The sequence below is a fragment of the Dasypus novemcinctus genome, chromosome 2 (assembly GCF_030445035.2).
Source record: "Dasypus novemcinctus isolate mDasNov1 chromosome 2, mDasNov1.1.hap2, whole genome shotgun sequence".
NCBI lineage: Eukaryota > Metazoa > Chordata > Mammalia > Cingulata > Dasypodidae > Dasypus > Dasypus novemcinctus.
Genome location: NC_080674.1, coordinates 86,998,081 through 87,011,637, shown reverse-complemented (window position 1 = coordinate 87,011,637; position 13,557 = coordinate 86,998,081). Strand labels below are relative to the sequence as shown.

At 34.8% G+C, this 13,557-nt stretch overlaps 1 pseudogene; it reads left to right on the top strand.

Moving 5' to 3' along the window:
• Positions 1 to 10,781: 10,781 nt before the first annotated feature.
• Positions 10,782 to 13,036, top strand: LOC101440676 (DCC-interacting protein 13-beta pseudogene; annotated as a pseudogene).
• Positions 13,037 to 13,557: the final 521 nt, after the last annotated feature.

The following is a 13,557-nucleotide window of genomic DNA, read 5'->3' as shown; positions in this document are numbered from 1 at the left end:
CACTCTTGATTTTGAGATGACTAATTTCCAAAATTTAGGAATTGGATATGAGGACAGTCCCCTGAAGAAAATTATACGTTAATTTCCCCTACACAGTTATCCACACCAGAATTCTTCACTTTTCATCCTTAGTATTCATCCCACCTCATTCTTTAATTTCTGTGCAAACTCATATGAGCAGATGATTCACAAAATTATAGTTTAAATTAATAGTCCTTGACTCATTTCATCTCAGTCTGTATTTCTTCCTTTGGCAGTCTCACACACATAGTCTCAATTATCAGAAACATGGTGATGACTCACAGTTATAAAGTTTGGACTGCTTTCTTGATAACAAGACCCAAATAAACACAATTTCTTGATGTTTCTTCTTAATTATTTGAAACTAAGGTAAACATTTTTAAAAGAAAGATAAGATTATATCAGAGGAGGGAACAAAAGCAACCATTGACAGGCCAATTTGGAGAACTAAAAATTACTCTGGATATTTATGCAGGCCTTATTAGTGAGATTCAGGACTAATTTTGGTGCTTTATGAAGATGTCAGACAGATTTTATTTGGTTAAATAATGAATAAGAAATGAAGAAATGAGACAGTAGAGAAGGTTGCTTGTGACATGGAAGGAAAGAGAAAAGACAGTAGTAGGAGAGATATTGAAAGAGGGGGTATTTACTTTTTCTTACAAGAAGAGAGAATATATTCAAAAGCTCAGAAAAAATTGCAGTTACAAGGGAAGAGGTTGATTATGCAAGACAAAAAGGATACTTGAAAGCATTGACCTCCTAAGAGAGTTGAAGGAGAGAAAACTGAAAGAAAACAGAGGGTTTGAAATAGACTGCTGGGCTCCAGGCCCAAAATTTGTGATTTAATAGGTGGGTGGGGCCAATAATTTGCATTTTTAACAATTTTCAAGGCGATGTTGATGTTGCTAATTCTGGGACCACACTACTGCTGTGGAGAATGGGGGTGCAAATCAGCAAAATATGTAGTCGCACATCTGCGCACCATTGAGCATTAATTTGAAATTGTGATCATGAATTTATTGTGCTCTCATTCTAATCTAATATTTTACTTTTGCTAGCAGCCCTTTGTTACTAGAATGCTTTCTCATAATGTGATTGGGCACAATCAGGGATAGGGTGCAATGAAAAGTTGTCTGTTGATTAGTAAGAATAAAATGATAAATTATAAAATCATAACTGAAAATATTTTGTTTCACTCTGTGAGAATATGTAATAGGTGAATACAGAATTTCTTTCTATTAATATTTATGCAATTTAGCCAGCCTATTCAGAAGATAATGTAACCAAGGGTCAAGAACTAAGAAATAATTATGATTACTGAATCATATAGATGCCATTTTTCCTTCCAATACATTATAAAACATCTAAAGGTTAATATCTAAAATTACTGAAACTGATCAGATTGACAAAGCCCTTTGTATGTGGTCATTTTGAAATAAAACCTGCCACTGTAATGATTAATCCAGATAGATCGCAGATTATACTTTTGTATATGGTCATTTCTTACCAAGACCCACTATTATGATGATTAATCCAGATTGATTTTACCCTTGCATATGAACATTTCTATTGAAATGGTAACCATTTCATGCTCCCAATTTTTAAATTCATAAGAAAAACCGTATAACTGACCTTCCATTCTTTTCAGTTCTACCCCTGATGGCTTCGTCTCTGATAATGATTGTCTTGTGATCATAATTATCTTATGATTCACCCTTGTTTTGTACCCACAGCCATCCTGTTAGCCTTTTAATGTTTATTAATGAAGGGACCACAGCCAATCCTGCCCCACTTATTCATTAGCATAAACTGGTAAACCTGGATAACCTAAAAGTAACAGAATTACTGCAGTTCCCAGAGGCAGATTGTTGGGCCCTGAGGTCACTGACCTTCTTTACTATGTTAACAAATAAAATCTTTCTCTTTCAAACCTCAGTGTCATAGGAATTAGTTAACAAAGCAACAGTGCAAGAGACCTTGTGATTTTTTATGTATCAATAATGTCTTAAATCAAAGATATTAGAGCAGGCTATAAGGTAAAAGATTTTGCAAAAGGCAAATTTTTGTTTATTCCCAACTGGGCTTACAATCTTGTTTTAGTCACTTGTCTCAAAATTTTCTTTATAGACTGATTTTTAATCTATTAGGGGATTATAGATTTTTATTTATTTAATGATAGAGCACATCTTCAAGGGATTTTGAATATTTTGAGGGTATTTTGTAATCATTTTTAAAATTTTACATTAATCAAATTACAAAGAGATGTGAATACATTTAAATTAAAAATCAATCTGTACCAAGACTTAAAGAAAAAAAAAATGAAGAAAGTTTTACATTCTATTAGCCTACAGCATCTCCTAAAACCATAATAATCTGAATATCTGAAAGTTGAATTAATTGTTACAGAAATACCTGTAATGAATATGTATGTACTATTCTATTTTGTATCTATTATCAGAATTTTAAAGTCATTGTCACAAGAAAAACTTGTTTTCTTCTTACTTATTTTAAGAAGGAAATTTCACTAGAGTATGTCCTTGAAATTAATGTAAGTTAGTTTTCAAACAATACATTTCCAAACCAGTGAAACAGGAGCATCCACAATAGGAAAGAGAAAGTTGAGTTCTGTCCCCAATTCTAGATTCAACCACTTTTGTTTGTTCTATACATTGGGTTCCACACAAAATCATCATATATAAAATAAAAATGGGTTCAGATGCTTTAAAAATTTCTTGAAGAATCGTTTATAAGAGAACAGCTTAATTGTCACTACAATATGGGCTATAGGTGGGAGGGTCTTTGTCTCTTAAGAGATAACCTAAACTGTCTGTGACTTGTGGGTGTGGGATGGTAAGAGGCTGCAGTCCTGCCCTTGGTGACCATGGCAATGACTCTAGTCCCAGGAAACAGTTTATCAATGCAAACTCTATAGACTTTGAATATTCAGGGGAAATGCAAACCAAGATAAGCTAAAAGCTTATCTAGAATGTATGAAGTCCATGCTAAAAGCTTACCTAAGATGTGGAAGATATATATGCTAATTCAAGCCTATTGAAAACTGAAACAAAAGGACCATTTAACCTTTCCTCTCTGTATAAAAGAAACTTGAAAATTTTGTTTGGGGCTCCGGTTTGCAACAGGAAGCTCCCTAGTCCGGCTGTCCATCAATAAACCATTTTTCCTTCTCAAAATCATTCTTGAGTCTGGCCCTTTCTATACTCAAATAATTGAACCTCTCTCAAATTCTACAACAACTAATTTGTTTTTATTGTTAGGGCTTACAATTGTTCAAGAGAGTGATTCATGCAGCTAGTAAGTATGCAAACATTTAGTAGTTTCATTACGGTGGGAATATTATTTAACTACCCTGTTTCTTCATCAGCAATATGGGAATACTAATATAAGAAGTAGGTTAGAGTGTGTAATGTGTAAAGGTTAGGGAATTGGATATACTATTCTCTCAGTAAAGGTCAGCAGCAACAATTGTATTAGATGTTAGAGAAAAAAATGGCGCTCACTGGGACATGGAAACTGATGATTGCAGGCAGAAAGTTTATTGGGAAGCTCTCCCAATGGAAGGGATCTAAAGAATAAGAGTCAGCCGCCTGCCAGTTTGGCAGGAGTCTATAGAGAGACATCAGCCCACTTCTGGCAGAGGTGGTCAGGAATTTATACTGTACACCTATAGGTGGTAACATGCTTAGATAGTGGGATTGGGTTGGGGCTTAGCTAAGATCCAAGGACCAATAGTGATGGCTAGGGAGTTGTGGTTTAGGGGTAGTGAATTCTAGGGATGTGGGAGGGGTTGGTGGTGTCATGTGGCTTCTTTGTCTACTCTTGTGAGGAAATGAACTGTATCTGAGCAAGTAGGCTCTGCATGAGTGCTGTTCTGTGTTTCAGAAATGCAAGCCACTGTTAACCATTGTAATCCTTGTGATCAGTTAAATTATTATAAATCTTATAAGGGAGAAACTTCTAACAATAGAATTATTATTAGATAATATTTTGAAGGCTATCCTTCAGATATGAATGCATTAAAAAGGAAGACCAATTTCCAGGCAAGACCTTTTGTCACCACAATTTTTAGTGCTATCTAGAAGAGAGCAACACACACACACATACACACACATAATTACATATAAGAGACAAATGATCATTAGCTACATACATGTAGGGGATTTTTCTTGTAACCAGATTTTGTCTACGTTTTTGACTATGCTGCAAAAATGCATTTCGAGAGCATGTCAGGTGAGTTAGGCCAGTAATTTATTAAGGTAAGGAGGGAAGAGAAATGGGAGTAAATAACATGTTAGAGAGGAAGGGGCTGAAAATTGCTAAAGTGGGTTGATTTACAGACTACAATTTCCCATTATATATTAAAAATGCCCAGCTTTTAATTTGCATGGTAATCATGGCAGAGGAAAATGGCAAGAGCAGAGCACAGAAAGCAAAAACAGGCACATGGACTGACAGGCAAGACAGAGCAATAAGTCTTTGTGCTTGCTTTTTAAACCATTAATTATTCTGCCCCTTTGCTAATGGCACAGGAGGATCCCCACTTGTTCACTGTTTTGTTTTGTTTTTTCTTCTTTATTTTCTTTTAAATGTTACATTTTAAAAAATGAGGTCCCTATATCCCCCCTCTCCCCTCACCTCCCTCCTCCCACATCAACAACCTTTTTCATTATCGTGGCACATTCATTGCATTTGGTGAATACATTTCAGAGCACTGCTGCACCACATGGATAGTGGTTTCCATTGTAGTTTACACTCTCCCCCATTCCACCCAGTGGGCCATGGAAGGACATACAATGTCCAGCATCTGTCCCTGCAGTACCACCCAGGACAACTCCAAGTCCTGAAAATGCCCCCACCCCAACCATCAATCCTTCAGCAGGGCTCAATGATAAAGACCTTGGGGAATATCCAGGGCTTGTCCTGTCTTCCAGAGGAAATCTCATTCTGAATGGCAGAATCTTACGATGGTTTTCCAGCAGTCATCTTGGGGATATTGAAGTCCACAGGGACTCTTTGCCAGGGTCCAGATCTATCTATTGATTTCCTATCTTACTAGACTGCTTTTTATTATAAACATTTATTACAGTTTCCTGGTATCTGGAAACAACTTTAAGCATGCTTTAAAGTTTAAAATACAACTTTAAGAAGACCAGCTTTTTTTCACTATAAAATCATAATTCACATTAATTTGTATGGAGACATTTCACATAGTTTCTATTGACTTTAAATTCACTAACAGAAAATCACATGCCTCTACATTCAGCATAAAAGAAGGCCAGAGGACAATTTGGGTACTGTCTTCTAAAACCACACAAATAAAATTATTCTTTAATATTTTCTGTATCCCTAAATAATATGTGAAAAATATTATTTACTTTTAGTAAAAATAATCAAGTTTGGCTCCAAGTTGGTTATTTCTTGATAAGTAATGCCAATTTTCAGGTGTAATTATGTTGTAAAGTTCAGAGGGATGAAATTGTTTATAGGAAGAAAAATTTGTAAATATATGAATAATTTATAATTATTGACTGTGAGAAATCTGTAATGCCATACTTTATACAGCATCCATATGTATATCAACACCCCAACAACGCTTGAAATTAGCTTGGAGACATGTTACTTGTTCTTCCAAAGAAATATGACCAGGACTGACAGGTGTCACTTCATGACCAAGGCAGAAAAGTCTAAGTGTTGCTCCTCCATCTTCTTTTCCTTTTTGGAAGCAAATGTGGAAACCACAGGAGAAATAGCAGAGCAACAACATGAGGGCAGCCTCATCCCTGAGTACTAGGCTGGAGATGTTAGACTCACACCTAATCATCTGCGAGGGAGATGGAAATTTTACTGTGTGAAGCTCCTGAGGTTGGATGCTTTGTTTGCCGCAACTTAACCTAGCATTGCCCTGATTATTTAGTTTTTTCACACAGAGCATGATGCATTTATTGCTTCTCCAGCTATAGATAAATAATGCTGACATACTTACCTCTCTATCTTCTGGTAATTTTTATAAAATTTGGAGACTTTAAAAATGTTAAGCTACCAGTTTTCTTATGGTGTGTCATTTCCATAATTGCTTAAACCCAGTCATTATAGTTGTTTTTTGCTTATGATTGCTTAAAATTTTATTCTCAAAAGGTTAGTTTTTTTTCAAGAGTCTGCTCCTTTGCTGTCTTTTCACATACCTACTATAGCTACTGAAAAAAATTATAGTTAGAATACCTACTTGTTTATTTTAATGATATATTTAGTTAAAGTTTCAGTATTATGCTGTGGTGGATTTCAAATAATATTTACCTGCATGGATTTAAGAAGAGATTGTATTCAGTGTATTAGGAAGCTCATATCATGCTTATATTATTGCAAATACGTTTAAGGATAATGATCCTTATACGGAATTATGGGTGCTTTTTTTAATTAACTACATTGACTTTTACCTTAAGACATTTTATCATGTTATTTTTTTCATTTTTTAAAATTTATTGAAGTATATCCACTCATACATAAACATACCTAAACAATAAGTGTATAGTAATCCTTATGAACTTACAAAACAAATATACATACCATCGTGCAGGGCTTTCAAACATTATCCTACCACCAGTACTTTGCATTGTTGCGAAACATTTTTTAACTATTGATTAAAGAGAATCCTCAAAATATTATTATTAACCAAAGTATATTATATTTCTCCCCAACTCACCCTATTATTATTATTTTATATCATTTCTATACATAAACATACAAAACAATAAGTTTATAATAAAAGTTGTGAAATGTTATTTTGATTCCAGTGAGTATTGTTACTAGAGATTGGTTACTTACTGAAACTCACCAAAAATATAGGCCTAATATTTAACTTGTTTGTTTTTCTCAACCCAAAAGATTATTTTCAGAATTAACATTTTTCCAAACTAAAAGAGCTTGGAACATGAATATGTTGCCCCAAACATCAACATATTAACTAAGTTTATCCAATTCTAGTAGGTATGAGAAACATGAATATAGATTTTATCATTCAAAAATTTATATGCATAAAAATATTTATAGGTTATAACAGCATAAATCATGATTCACATCCTCAAATTTTAAGTCATTTTCTTCTTGTAGAGTATATTTGTGCCAAACTCTCTTGCACATGTTTTCTCTCTCTATATATATACACACACACACATGCACAATACTATTTATATATACATACATATATATTTATAAATATATATACATAATACAAAATGACCTTATTGGAATATGCATAGACATAAATTAAAAAGAAACTGCATCGATATATGCATGTATATGTAATGAAATATAGTGATGTATTAAATTTTTATATAGATATAATGTATACTGTTTATAAACATATATGTTTCAATAAAGTCCTCTTTTCATTATGTCAATATGTAAACTTCCAATCATTAAGAACAACGGAATGAAATTTTAAGAGGTAGGTGATGTTTTTCAGATTTTAATCATTTTTTTCCTGGCACCTTAAATGGAGCATTAACTCTTTAAAGTCATTAGAGTGGCATTAATTTCTTTACTAAAGTGAATTTCTAAAGGCCAGAGCAGAAATAAATTAACTAAAGTCACCCTTGTGCTCTGGAATTTCAAATATTTGTCTCCTTTCAGGACGTGATACTTCTTAGTGTCAGAACCCTAACCTGTTTCAATGGATTGCAAAATGCTCACATGAATGAAAAATTTCATAAGTTTTATCTAGAAAATCAATGTCTAGAAGAATATAAACTTTAGTGAGAAAAGAAACAAAATGCTTTTAATTATTTTTGATGTATACTCTTTAATACAATCTTCAAAACATTATATGAGAGAAGTTCCATTGCTTCCATTTTGGAAAAAAAACAATTGAACTATATGTATCAAATCTTAGGTCAAATGTTTAAATGTCATGGTTATAATTCTACTTCATTTTTTATGGTTTCAATCCAATATTTTTCTAAATTTACTCCATCTCACCTTACCTTTTCCTTTTATCATTACTGCATGGTCCAAAGAAAGAACTGCTGGAACTGGGAATGAATGAAGCATTCTAAGGTTAGCATATTCAATATGTAAAGGAAATAGGGAGGCTCTTTAGCATGGTCATTTTCTGTGTCTCCAAAAAGTTATGTTGAAATCTTAGCTCCAGTACCGTGAATGTAATCTTATTTGGAAATACGGTCTTCGAAGGTATGATCTAGTTGAAATGCAGTCATATTTGATAGGGTGGTCCCTAAATCCAATGAATGGTGTCCTTATAAAGAGAGGAATATCTGGAAACACAGAGACACATACAGAAAGAAAATAGTCATGTAAAGACAGAGGGAGGTATTGGACTGATGGCTACAAGTCAAGAAATGCCAAAGATTGCCAGGGACCACCGCAAGTTAAGAAGAAAGGAAGGATTTTTCCATAGCCTTCAGGGGTAATGTAACTGTACTGCTGCCCTAATTTTAGACTTCTAGTCTCCAGTACTGTGAAAGAATAAATTTCCATTGTTTCAAGCAACTAAGTTTGTGGTATATGGTATGGCAATCCTAGGAAACTAATATAGTAATCTTGGGAGAGTACAAGAAGTGCTTCTGGTACAAGTCAGCTTCTTTTTTATTTTTTGAAGTTCTGAATTAATTTGTCCTATTGATCATCATACATGATTAGTCAATGACGTTCTAGACTATCATAATCCAAGTATCAGAAATTTTGTGCACTGCTAGAGACATAAATACATGGTTCATTGTTGAGGTAAACTCTTCTTTAATCCATAGGAAAATATTTCATTTAATCTTTTTAATTTCAATTCATCTTTAGAAAAAACCCCCACCACCACTTTAAGAGTCCACCTTTATAGAGACTCACAATTAGGTGTATGCGCATTGATTTTCTAAAAGTTTTTTAGGAATGAATAGTAATAAGATATATCTGCTTTGCTTTTCAAAATGTCTGTTAAATGAATGAAAAAAAAGTCATAATATAAAGTAAAACCAAGATATATAGTATCAATATCAAAAATGATTTATCACCAAATTTCTTGAAAGAGTGCTTAGTGTTCATTATTTCCGTTTTATTTTTACTAACGCTTTATTCAATTCTATGTAACTTTTAATTTTACTTCTCTGTATAAATGATCTTTCAAAGGTGATCCATAATTCAATATCAGATGACAAATCATTATTCTTTTTATCATAGTTGTGGATTTGTTTTTCAAGAACACATGGAACATTCAAAATAGACCATAGGTGAATAATAAAATGAATCACAAAACATTTAAAATAACTGAAATTTTATGTTCTTTGACAGCAGTCGGAATAAATTAGAAATCTACAAAAATAAGATACAAAAAAAAAGAATATGTTAAGACCTCGGCAGCAAAGTCTACAAAATGTCACCGAGGTCCTTAAAAGAGATGAAAATACATGCATGTATACCCCGCTCCCCACACCCTCCACATTTCCCACGTTAACAACTTCTTTATTAGTGTGGTACATTCATTGCATTCGATGAATACATTTTGGAGCACTGTAACATAGCATGGATTATAACTTACGTTGTAGTTTACACACTCTCCTAGTCCATTCATGGGTTATGACAGGAAATATTGTCCCCTAAATAATGACATGAATGCTACAGTATTTGGTGCAATTATACTGATATTGAAATTTACTTTAAAAAAGTCAAAAATAACATTGACTGGGAAGTGGATGTGGCTCAAATGATTGGGCTCTCATCTACCATATGCGAGACCCTGGGTTTGCATCCTGAGGCTTCCTTGTGAAGGCAAGCTGGCCGGCACCAGCAGAGAGTTGACAACCCTCATCCGCTTAGAGCTGGTGCAGCAAGATGACATAACAAAGGGAGACAAGCAGACACAGACAAACGCACAGCAAATGAACACAGAGAGCAAACAGCAAGCAAGCAATGGGGGGGGGGGGAAATAAATAAAATAAATCTTTGAAAAAATAAATTACATGGATTATTGGAAGGATATAGGGATAGAGAAGTGATGTGAAAATGCAAATACAGGAAATCTTTTCATGATGAAATCTAAGCCTTGTTTATTTGAATATTCACTGTAAAACTCTCCATTTTGCCATATGTTTGAAAATTTTCATAGCAAAATGTTGAAAATAAAGCATAGAGAAATCATGCTAGATATAGTTATGCCCTCTCTGAAAAGTATGGACCAAGAAACACATAAATGGCCACATTTTGCCTAAAATAGGCAAAGAGGGAATAAAATACCTGCAAGGGGATTGTATATTATGCTTATAATTTATTGAGTATAGAAAATAAAGTCTTTAAGTTCATCCACAATAAATGTTATATATATAAATAGCACCTTATTTTACAAATAAAGAAATAAAACTTCTTTATAGCATTATTTTAAAAACAGGGTAAATTAATTTTCCAATTTTCCTGCTAGAGGTGCATTGTTGTCTGAAGGATACAGATATCAATGTGAAAGGCTAACACACATAATAGGAATATTTCTTTCTGTATTTTTTTCTTTTGCAAAAAAAAAAAGAGTTCCAAGCAATATTTGAAGAAATGATGATAGCTTAAATTAAAGGTGAATAAAACAAATTATCACCGGGGGGCGTCGTTCAGGCAGCAGCGGGGGACTCTGGTGGGGCAGTCGCGAGCTCGGAGTGTCGGTCCTGTCGCCTGAGTCCAGAGCTCCTTCAGGGGCTGCATCTCCCGCCCTCTGTCTTTTCGTCCGCCCTTCAGTTTGGCGGTGCAACCCCATGCCGGCAGTGGGTAAGCTCCTTCTGGAGGAGGTGTTGCAGGACAGCCCCCAGACTCACATTTTTGAGGAGGATGCTGGCCCTCTCACAGATTATGCCAACCAGCTGCTCCAAGCAATGCAGCATATCAATGGAGCCCAGAATGAAATGTACCTGGTCACTCAGTAGCTTTCAAAATGACTGCTGGCATATGAAAAATAGAGTTAATAAACTGCCCCTTCAAGATTCATAGTCCCCAACCAACTACAACTGAATGAACACTAAGCAATTCCAGGGAACAAACACTCAAAGACTCTATTATGTCCAAGAAGAAGGATTATGACCAATGAAGAAATGGCCAGGAATTTTGCTCTTGGCAAAGGAGATGAAGAAGTGATTTCTACACTCCATTATTTTTCCAAAGTGGTGGATGAGCTTAATGTTCTCCATTCAGAGCTGGCTAAACAGTTGGCAAACACAATGAGTCTACTTATTATACAATTTCGAGAAAAGGACCTCACAGAAGTAAGCAATTTAAAGGATCTTTTTGGACTTGCCAGCAATGAGCATGACCTCTCAATGGCAAAATATAGTAGGCTTCCAAAAAAAAAAGGAGAATGAAAAAGTAAAGGCTGAAGTTATAAAAGAGGTGGCAGCCACACGCAGGAAACAGCATCTTTCATCTCTTCAGTACTACGGAGCCCTCAATGCACTGCTCTATAGAAAGCAGGGGACCATGATGGAACCCATGATGGGCTTTTCCCAGGGACAGATTAACTTTTTTAAGAAAAGAGAAAAGATGTTTTCCAAAAATATGGACAGGTTTTTGTCTTCTATTGGTGACATGGTTCAAAGCACTCAGGCGGAACTGGAAGCCGAAGTTGAAAAGATGCAGGTGTCCCAGCAAGAACTCCTTCCTATTGATGAATCTGTTTACAGGCCAGACTTTGATGTAGCTGTACCACAGCAGATCAACAGGAACTTCATTTAGAAGGCTGGTTACCTTAATCTTAGAAATAAAACAGCACTATTCACCAACACCTGGGAGAGACTTCACTTTTCCACCCAAGGCGGGAATTTCATGTGTCAGCCCAGGGGAGTAGTGGCTAGAAGTTCTATCCAGAATTTAGAAAAGTTCAGTGATGGAGGTGGACTGTGAAGACAGATGATACTGCTTCCAGATTACCACTCCAAATGGAAAATCAGGAATAATCCTCCAAGCAGGGAGCAAAAAGGAAACTTAAGAGTGGATATGTGCAATAAATAACGTCTCCAGACAGATCTACCTGACTCAACCCAGAGGCAGTCACAATCAAGTTGAGTTAGACGGCTCCTGAAGCAGTGATTTCCATCACAAGTTTTGGAAAAAAAACAAGAAAGCTTGTGCCCCAGCCAGAACCTGAAAATGTCAGAGATGGAAAATGACAAGATTGTCCCCAAAGCAAGAGCCAGTATTCCCGAATCTGAACAATTGATTGCACCTGGAACACCTATTCAGTTTGATATTTGTACTTCCTGCTACAGAATTCCTTAATCAGAACAGAGGGAGCAGACGTATCAACACTTTTGGTGAAACTGAGGATGAAATATTTCCAGAAATGGAAGATTTTCTTTTACAACAGATGTTCATAGTTTGGTTTTTGGGATCAATGGCTGTTATAACAGACAGCACTACTAACATAATTTATGAAGTAAAGAGACAAGTCATTCATAACATCTCGGGTCATTCATAACGTCTTCCACATGTCAGAATCTTATCTGATGGTCACCGGTCAAACTCTGAGGTTGATCCTCAGACTCAAGTAAAGAGCCAATTTTGAATTCATAACAACTCGGGTCATTCATAATGTCTTCCACATGTCAGAATCCTATCTGATGGTCACTGGTCAAACTCTGAGGTTGATCCTCAGACTCAAGTAAAGAGCCAATTTTGAATTTACCAGTGTCGCACAGTTTGCTGCTCATCAAGAAAACAAGAGATGGTTGGCTTTTTTATCTACATTCCTGAATCTACAGAAGAGTCTTTGAGCACATATATTTTTGAAAGCAAATCAGATGGCGAAAAGGTCTTATTTTTCATAATAAGATTCTATAACACATCAGTCCAAACAAGTCCATTCTTCAAAAGAGGATTTCCAGTACTCCCCTCGGTGTGTGTATGTCCCCATCCAGGCTTTCAGACAATAATACCTCCTAGGAAGTTGGCCCCACTGAAGAAAATTAACTGGGTTAAAATCCTCCTTGGAAGAAAACCCATCAACCAAAATACAGCATAAGAGAAAGAACTTTAAGGGCAAATATAGTGATTTATTAGGGATATCAGGAAATGTTATGAGAAGTTCCCCCCAAATTTGTTCTTTTAAAGACAATCAAAACAAAAGTTACAGTGGAAAAAGCAAAAACAAAAATAAACAAAAACAAATTATCACAGAATATTTCCAGATACTAAATTTAAAATCTCATTTTCACAAAAAATCGCAGAAAGAAAAAACTATAAAAAATGTTAGAGGCATTTTTAATTTCTTCAGATAACTTAAAACTTCTCATCCCTGTATAATATTTATTTATATATGATTTTTTCATTTAAAATTTTATTGATGTATGTCACTCATACATGAACATACATGAACAATAAGTATAGAGTAAAACTTCCAAACTTACAAAAATAACGGGCATGTCATCATATAGGGCCCCCATACATTTCCCCAACACCAATACTTCACATTGTTGTGAAATTTTTTTTTACTAACTATGAAAGAGCATCATCAAAATATTACTTCTAACGATAGCAAATATC